The sequence below is a fragment of the Eleutherodactylus coqui genome, chromosome 1 (genome assembly GCF_035609145.1).
Source record: "Eleutherodactylus coqui strain aEleCoq1 chromosome 1, aEleCoq1.hap1, whole genome shotgun sequence".
In the NCBI taxonomy this organism is placed as follows: Eukaryota; Metazoa; Chordata; class Amphibia; order Anura; family Eleutherodactylidae; genus Eleutherodactylus; species Eleutherodactylus coqui.
Window position 1 is genome coordinate 333,632,614 of NC_089837.1, and position 9,745 is coordinate 333,642,358.

A 9,745-nucleotide genomic window follows, 5' to 3' on the forward strand; every position below is an offset into this window, starting at 1 on the left:
AATGATCAGTGATGATAGGAAATGTCTGAGTTCTGCAAAATCATGGATGTGTACACACCGAAGATGAGTTTTCACACCAGATTAGTAGGGGAGAAACTATCAATACCCTCACAGGTGCTATGCTACATTTTCCTGCGTCCACCCTGTTTCGTGCTACAAGATACAGAACTCCATATACATGATAACTCCACTCAGTTTCTTTCCACATGTGTGCTTCAGGCCCATAACTCTACTTCATGTTACAGTTAACAGTACACTAGCCTCGCGGTGGACTGCAGCCAGATGGCCTCCTGCCACCACATACTCTTCTCATTTTTGTATTCTTTAATAAAATGCTTACTTCATAGGGAATGTATTCATAAAATCAGCCAGGTTTAGATTATTCTCCTCCGTGGTAATGTAACTGTTCTATGATATCTGTCAGTGCAATTTGGTTTTGGACCAATATGTGATTTCATTTTGTTTTTGTAGTAGCTATCACTTTACTTTGCTATAAATTAACTAAGAGCAAGTCATGAAAGGAAGCTCCCTAATCCAAATTACCAGAGACTGCGGAACTGTTCACAACAAAGTAAAAGCTTGGACGGAATTACAGCGAAAAACTTCCCTCATTAAGGATGTGATTTAGCATTTGTCATGTACACAAGTCAGCCATAACATTAAAACCACTGTGAATAAATGATTATCTCACTAGACAATTAGTCAGGTGATCTGTTAGGAGGTTCCAAGAATCTTCTGCTTTCAGCACATCGAACTGTTTAAATAGTGATGTGTGAACTGCGTGGGTGTTACCAATTGTACTAAGGGTTCTTTGGGCACATGGGTATTATGCTTTCCTGCTCTGTTTTTATCATGTTTTCATTACCATTGATGATCATTAATTCTTGGAAATTAGGTCAAGGGGCGAGAGCATTATCAGGCTGTGAAACTCGGACCAATATCACGCTCGGGAGCGTGTGTGTCCCTGTGGATATAAGGAGTTTTTGGGTCAAAAACGCCTCCCATCATTTTAGGGAAGTAGCAATCCTGTGGTGTGGCTTTCAGGCACGGTAGAGGTTTGGGAAGTGTTTCTTATTGTTTTCAATGGGAAACCTTGCATTGCGCTCATATGCACATCACATGGCGTGCAATGTTTTTTCCAGCCCCATTGAAAACAATGGGCCAGGGGGTTCCGAGGGAATAACCAAAGATAGGACATGCCACAATTTTTTCCTGCAATGCGGGAAAATATAATTGCTCATGTATATGACCCCATTCAAAAGAAAGGAGTTCATATTCGTGCAAGATTTAGGTGCCTCACAAAGCACAAATCTCACCCGATTTTCTTGGTTGTGTGAAAGCGGCCTTAGTGATACGATCACCCAAACATGAATAAACTTTGACAATTATCAACCAGTGTAAGTGGGCACTTTATGTACTTTTGTTCTTTCGGTTTTCCCCCTGACTTTGTAAATGCTGTGGAATATGTAGGCGCTATACAAATAAAGATTATTATTATTTTTATGTGGCGTACTAAGTCTGAGGCCTCATGTCCACGGGGAAAATAAGATCCATGTAGAATCTGCAGCGGGTCCCTCCTGCCCCGCGGACATGAGCGCCGAAAATAAGAATTTAAAAGCATTTACCTATCCGGCGCGGGCGGGGAAGGTCAGCTGTTCCTCACGGCCGGATCTTCTTTTTCGGCCGGCGGATGAATTCCTGACGCCGGCGGCACGTCGCCGGCACGTCGTCGACGTGCCGCGCGCATGCGCCGGGCACATCCGCCGAGCCGAAGCAAGGAAGATGCGGCCGTGAGGAAGAGGAGACCTTCCCGGTCCGCTACGGATGGTAAATACTTTAAATTCCTATTTTAGGTCTCCCGCGGATCCGGACGGCTTCCATAGGCTTCAATAGAAGCCCGCGGGAGCCGTCCCCGCGGGAGACCCGCACGAAAATGGAGCATGGTCCAGATTTTTCCATGCTCCATTTTTTTTAAAATCCCTTTTATTGACGATCCGCGGGTATTTATCTACCCGCGGGTGGTCAATGCATCCCTATGGGATGTGGATCCGCATGCGGGAGATCCGCTGCGGATCTTAAATCATATTTTGCCCGTGGACATGAGCCCTGAGTCCCAAGGGTGGCACAACTGTAAATATGGCCTTGGGTAGGATAGAAAAAACAAAGGGGTTGGAGTGTGGGGCACCTTATATGATGTTCAAACATCAATTAAAATTTCCCTCTGTCCTATCAGCCCTCAACTCTATAATTTTTTATTTTTATACATATTTATAAGATTTAGTATGGCTTTTACATATCCTATTATATGTTCTTATACAATTTATATTCACAATTTATTGTTCAGATGCTCAAGGCAGATGTTTGCTACTATAAGGCTTCATGAATGTCGTGTTAGTTTATGCATTGCGAGACGCACTAAATTCATCCAAATAAGACCTCCATTCTTTTAAATAGAGTTATCCACATGATTTGTCCCCCTCACAGTGATGTTGCAAAGTTAAAAATCACTGCATGTCCTATTTTTTGACATTCTCACGGAAAGCCATGCCCATTGTTTTCAATTAGACATTTAGGTTGGTTTCCTAAGGGTGACAAAAATCACGTGATTTTCTCGCGATGCAAAAGTGCTACAAATCACAGTATGTGAAGCCCATGCCTTCCAATGGGTTCCTTCACATTAGCGATGTTTTGTAACCTGCTACATTGTGAGAAAAAATGAATATTGCTGCGATTTGCAAGGTTTTTTAGCCCCTGTTTCCTTATGGACTCTTCCTTTGTGTTGCTTCACACAAAAACACGGTTTTCGTGCGGTGCAATGCAACTTTTACAGTAAGAAGTCCTACTGTTTCCCCTAAAATCATCCCTAGCTGCATGAAAAAAAACAACAATACATCACCTAAGAGGCACATCTCCTCTGTATCTCCGGCACTTGTTTGAAGTCCTCCAGCAGAGCTTCCTGTTCAGAAGTTTGAAAAACCCCACTTTCAGGGAGCGCTGCCTCTAATTGGTTGAGCTGCGGTGCTTGAGAACCAATCAGAGCAAGCGCTCAATGAACCATTCACAGCTATTTAATGACAACACCTCTTAGGTGATGTATTGTTGTTTGTTTTCTCATGTAGCTGAATTATAACTAATTTAGCATTCAAACCCCTGAGCAAATATATTAGCATAACTGAAACTAGGTGTGCTCTTTGACCAGTTCCCATAGGCTATAAGTGTCCAGGGACTGAAGCCTATGCCTAGTAATGAAGGGAGATAAAACTGCTGGTCAATAAGTTGATAAATAAGTAATAATAATAAAACAATCCTTTGGGCAAGTTGGGTACCTTGAGTGTCAGTATTTGTGGGCATTATTATGGTCTCAAAATGGCTAGGGAAAGACTTGTTTGCAAACTCATCAGTTTACTGCTTTTCTGAGTAATGGAGGATATTCATTGCAACCAATCATTGTAAGAATCTGAAGAACTCTTACTTATACTAATAGGAATGGAAAGAGAAGTGGAATGCCACGGTGCCATGCAGATGGAGCTGTCAGCTTCCAATTCAGTTTCCTCTGACAGCTGATAACCAGAGTCCCAAGCAGCGGATCCCGCATGATCCCCCCCAGTATTGATGCCTTATTCTAAGGATAGAGCATCAATAGTAAAATCCCAGAAACCTGTTTAATACAGGTACATTATAAAAATAAACTAAGTGGTAGGGTGGCTTCAGACCTGTGTTGGAACCTCTCGTTGGAGGTTCTGTCGCCAATCCAGGACACAAAATACCAGAATAAAAAACACAGCATGCAGCACTTTTTCTTCTGGCTAAAACCCGGGCAGTTGAGTGGGAAGCGGAAGGACTCCCTTATAATCAATGGGGTCCATCTGGCACTGTTTGGTTCAGTCCTAAGATGGAGTTGTTCGGCGACAGGATTCCCCTTCCCTGCTCCTCAAACAGAGCAGGAAAACGGAACCCCCAACCGCAGATGTGAAACCACCCTTACATTGGTGTAAATTACATTTTTCATATGTGCGGTTGTAGATGTCAACCAGGAAAAAACCCTAAAAATACGGACATGTGCAGGTTTAAATATTAAGTATACACTCAGCTTTACCTTACATTTCCTTTATAATGTCAAGTTCAACATCTGTTTGGTAACCTTACAATAGAAGGGCAAAGATGGTTATTCTAACTACATTACAAATGACACATGTATGTAAAAATCTGAATAAATATTAATTTTTGGGGGGTAAAATATATAAATCTCAAAAAACAGTCATTAACACTCTTTTACTCCCAAAGGATGAATGCAATTTGACGGCTGTTTAATAAAAATGTGTGTGGCCAGGTGTTTTCCATATGCAAGTTTTCATCTAATGCCTCGTTTTACATACATTCATGCATGACATATTTTGACAGGACACAGAGCATTGTCTACTTACATCATGGGAATGCGGCTAAGTGCTGGTTGGAAATGCAGGGTGGGGCAGGATGCCGCTGGGTATTGTAGTACTCGTTGCACATGTTAATTATTACTGGACCCCATTATGGGAAATAAGGAGAGCATCCTGAAGGACGGTAGAAGTGAGAAACCTGTAAAATGCTAACTCAACGCATTCTCCTAGTGACGTCCTGGTGATCTCAGGGTGATCTAGGGGTTTTACATCATATCATACATCTTCATTTAATACATATCAGCCTTTGTACATGAACACAACTGTGGAGTCAGGCATAAGAAAGGAACTGATGAGGGGAGGCAGATTTAGGGTAAACCAATACCTGTGTTAGGACTAGAGATGAGCGAACGTGTTCTTCCGAGCTTGATATTCGTGCGAATATTAGGGTGTTCGGGATGTTCGTTATTCGTAACGAACACCATGCGGTGTTCTGGTTACTTTCACTTCCTTCCCTGAGACGTTAGCGCGCTTTTTTTGGCCAATTGAAAGACAGGGAAGGCATTACAACTTCCCCCTGTGACGTTCAAGCCCTATACCACCCCCCTGCTGTGAGTGGCTGGGAAGATCAGGTGTCACCCGAACATAAAAGTCGGCCCCTCCCGCGGTTCGGCTCAGATGCCGTGTGAGTTAGTGAGGGACAGTGCTGTTTGTACCGGAGCTGCTGTAGGGAAAGAATTGGTAGTTAGTGTAGGCTTCAAGACCCCCCAAAGGTCCTTATTAGGGCCACTGATAGCTGTGTGTTGGCTGCTGTTAGCAGTGCCATTTTTTTTTCCCTCAAAATCGGCTCTGCAGAGCGTTGCACCCGGCATTAGGGACTGAAGTGCTGCATAGGCAGGGAGAGTGTTAGGAGTGAGTGTAGCCTTCAAGAACCTCAACGGTCCTTTCTAGGGCCATATTTATCCGTGTGCAGTACTGTCCAGGCTGCTGCTAGCTGTGCTGCATTTTTTTTTGCTTCTCAAAATCGCCTCTGCAGAGCATTCCACCCTCCATTGATACTGCAGGGAAAGAATTGTATAGGCAGGGCCACAACACAGTTATTATTCATTGAATATACGCAGTGCTGCCTTTTGCTTGTAAAACAAGTGAAAATAATTCTATTTGTCCTGCCTCTGTCCGTCCTAATGCCGGTGGACACGTGTCGGCTGCGTGTGCAACCTGTAAAAATCATACGCACCCAGCTACGTTTTACTCCTGGCTTCGCCATTTGCTTTCCTTAATTGGGAAAAAAAATACCTGCTCTGCCACAGTTAATAACTCTGCTACCCTCACGTTCTGTGACACATTAGCAGGAAAACAGCACAGTTATTAAACTTCTCATGTTCATAGAATATACGCAGTGCTGCCTTTTGGTGCAAAAAAACGGAAAATAATTCTATTTGTCCTGCCTCTGTCCGTCCTAACGCCGGTGGACACGTGTCGGCTGCGTGTGCAACCTGTAAAAATCATACGCACCCAGCTACGTTTTACTCCTGGCTTCGCCATTTGCTTTCCTTAATTGGGAAAAAAAATACCTGCTCTGCCACAGTTAATAACTCTGCTACCCTCACGTTCTGTGACACATTAGCAGGAAAACAGCACAGTTATTAAACTTAGATTATTCATTCACTAGAGGCAGTGGGGCCTTTCGTTTTCAAAAAAGGGAAAAAATTATATTTGGCCTGCAGTCTTGCGCCAATTTATTAGCTGCCTGTGAAATCAAATCACTGGTAATACAGCATGCTGAGGGGTAGGGGTAGGCCTAGAGGACGTGGACGCGGCCGAGGACGCGGAGGGCCAAGTCAGGGTGTGGGCACAGGCCAAGCTCCTGATCCAGGTGTGTCGCCGCCGACTGCTGCGCGATTAGGAGAGAGGCACGTTTCTGGTGTCCCCACATTCATCGCCCAATTAATGGGTCCACGCGGGAGACGGTTATTAGAAAATGAGCAGTGTGAGCAGGTCCTGTCCTGGATGGCAGAAAGTGCTTTGAGCAACCTATCGTCTACCCGCAGTTCTGCGCCGTCCACTGCTGCCAATCCGAATCCTCTGTCTGCTGCTCCTCCTTCCTCCCAGCCTCCTCACTCCACTACAATAACACCTGCTCAGGAGCGGGAACACTCCCAGGAACTGTTCTCGGGCCCCTGCTTAGATTGGGCAGCAGCGGTTCCTCTCCCACCAGAGGAGTTTATCGTCACTGATGCCCAACCATTCGAAAGTTCCCGGGGTCCGGGGGAAGAGGCTGGGGACTTCCGCCAACGGTCTCAACAACTTTCTGTGGGTGAGGAGGACGATGACGATCAGACACAGTTGTCTTGCAGTGAGGTAGTAGTAAGGGCAGTAAGTCCGAGGGAGCAGCGCACAGAGGATTCGGAGGAAGAGCAGCAGGACGATGAGGTGACTGACCCCACCTGGTGTGCAACGCTTACTCAGGAGGACAGGTCTTCAGAGGGGGAGTCAAGGGCATCAGCAGGGCAGGTTGCAAGAGGCAGTGCGGTGGCCAGGGGTAGAGGCAGGGCCAGACCGAATAATCCACCAAGTGTTTCCCAAAGCGCCCCCTCGCGCCATGCCACCCTGCAGAGGCCGAGGTGCTCTAAGGTCTGGCAGTTTTTCACAGAGACGCCTGACGACCGACGAACAGTGGTGTGCAACCTTTGTCGCGCAAAGCTCAGCCGGGGAGCCAACACCAACAGCCTCACCACCACCACCATGCGCAGACATATGATGGCCAAGCACCCCGCAAGGTGGGACGAAGGCCGTTCAGCGCCTCCGGTTTGCACCCCTGCCTCTCCCCCTGTGCCCCAACCTGCCACTGAGATGCAACCCCCCTCTCAGGACACAGGCACTACCGTCTCCTGGCCTGCACCCACACCCTCACCTCCGCTGTCCTCGGCCCCATCCAGCAGTGTAGTTCAGCGCACCGTCCAGCCGTCGCTTGCGCAACTGTTGGAGCGCAAGCGCAAGTACGCCGCCACGCACCCGCACGCTCAAACGTTAACTGTCCGCATAGCAAAATTCATCAGCCTTGAGATGCTGCCGTATAGGGTTGTGGAAACGGAGTCCTTCAAAAGTATCATGGAGGCGGCGGCCCCGCGCTACTCAGTTCCCAGTCGCCACTACTTTTCCCGATGTGCCGTCCCAGCCCTGCATGACCACGTCTCCCGCAACATTGTACGCGCCCTCACCAACGCGGTTACTGCCACGGTCCACTTAACTACGGACACGTGGACAAGCACAGGCGGGCAGGGCCACTACATCTCCCTGACGGCACATTGGGTGAATTTAGTGGAGGCTGGGACAGAGTCAGAGCCTGGGACCGCTCATGTCCTACCCACCCCCAGAATTGCGGGCCCCAGCTCGGTGGTGGTATCTGCGGAGGTGTATGCTTCCTCCACTAAAGCACCCTCCTCCTCCTCCTCCTCCTCCTCTGTCTCGCAATCAAGATGTGTTAGCAGCAGCATGTCGCCAGCAGTCGGTGTCGCGCGGTGTGGCAGCACAGCGGTGGGCAAGCGTCAGCAGGCCGTGCTGAAACTACTCAGCTTAGGAGATAAGAGGCACACAGCCCACGAACTGCTGCAGGGTCTGACACAGCAGACCGACCGCTGGCTTGCGCCGCTGAGCCTCCAACCGGGCATGGTCGTGTGTGACAACGGCCGTAACCTGGTGGCGGCTCTGCAGCTCGGCAGCCTCACGCACGTGCCATGCCTGGCCCACGTCTTTAATTTGGTGGTTCAGCGGTTTCTGAAAAGCTACCCACGCTTGTCAGACCTGCTCGTAAAGGCGCGCCGGCTCTGCGCACATTTTCGCAAGTCCCACACGGACGCTGCCACCCTGCGCACCCTGCAACATCACTTTAAGCTGCCAGTGCACCGACTGCTGTGCGACGTGCCCACACGGTGGAACTCTACGCTCCACATGTTGGCCAGGCTCTATGAACAACGTAGAGCTATAGTCGAATACCAACTCCAACATGGGCGGCGCAGTGGGAGTCAGCCTCCTCAATTCCTTTCAGAAGAGTGGGCCTGGTTGGCAGACATCTGCCATGTCCTTGGTAATTTTGAGGAGTCTACCCAGGTGGTGAGCGGCGATGCTACAATCATTAGCGTCACCATTCCTCTGCTATGCATCTTGAGAAATTCCCTGCAAACCATAAAGGCAGCTGCTTTGCGCTCGGAAACGGGGTTGGGGGAAGACAGTATGCCGCTGGATAGTCAGGGCACCCTCCTGTCTATTTCTCAGCGCGTACAGGAGGAGGAGGAGGAGCATGAGGAGGATGAGGAGGAGGGGGAAGAGACAGCTTGGGCTGCTGCTGACGGTACACCGGCTGATTGCCTGTCATCCTTTCAGCGTGTATGGCCTGAGGAGGAGGAGGAGGAGGAGGATCCTGAAAGTGATCTTCCTAGTGAAGACAGCCATGTGTTGTGTACAGGTACCCTGGCACACATGGCTGACTTCATGTTAGGATGCCTTTCTCGTGACCCTCGCGTTGCACGCATTCTGGCCACGACGGATTACTGGGTGTACACACTGCTCGATCCACGGTATAAGGAGAACCTGCCCACTCTGATTCCCGAAGAGGAAAGGGGTTCGAGAGTGTTGCTATACCACAGGACCCTTGCGGACAAGCTGATGGTAAAATTCCCAGCCGACAGCGCTAGTGGCAGAAGGCGCAGTACCGAGGGCAAGGTAGCAGGGGATGTGCGTAGATCGAGCAGCATGTACATCCCAGGCAGTGCAACAGTCTTTAAGGGCCTGGCCAGCTTTATGGCTCCCCACCAAGACTGTGTCACCGCTCCCCAGTCACGGCTGAGTCGGCGGGAGCACTGTAAAAGGATGGTGAGGGAGTACGTAGCGGATCGCACGACCATCCTTGGTGACGCCTCTGCCCCCTACAACTACTGGGTGTCGAAGCTGGACACATGGCCTGAACTAGCGCTGTATGCCCTGGAGGTGCTTGCTTGTCCTGCGGCTAGCGTCTTGTCGGAGAGGGTGTTTAGTGCGGCTGGGGGAATCATCACAGATAAGCGTAGCCGCTTGTCAACCGACAGTGCCGACAGGCTAACACTCATCAAGATGAACAAAGGCTGGATTTCGCCAGACTTCTGTTCTCCACCAGCGGACAGCAGCGATACGTAAGCAATACGTAGGCTGCACCCGCGGATGGAAGCTACGTTCTCTCTCACCATCCAAAACGGGGACATTTCAGCTTCATCAATCTGTGTCTAATATTCCTCCTCCTCCTCCTGCTCCTCCTCCTGAAACCTCACGTAATCACGCTGAACGGGCAATTTTTCTTAGGGCCACAAGGCTCACTCAAATAATTTTTCTGAACA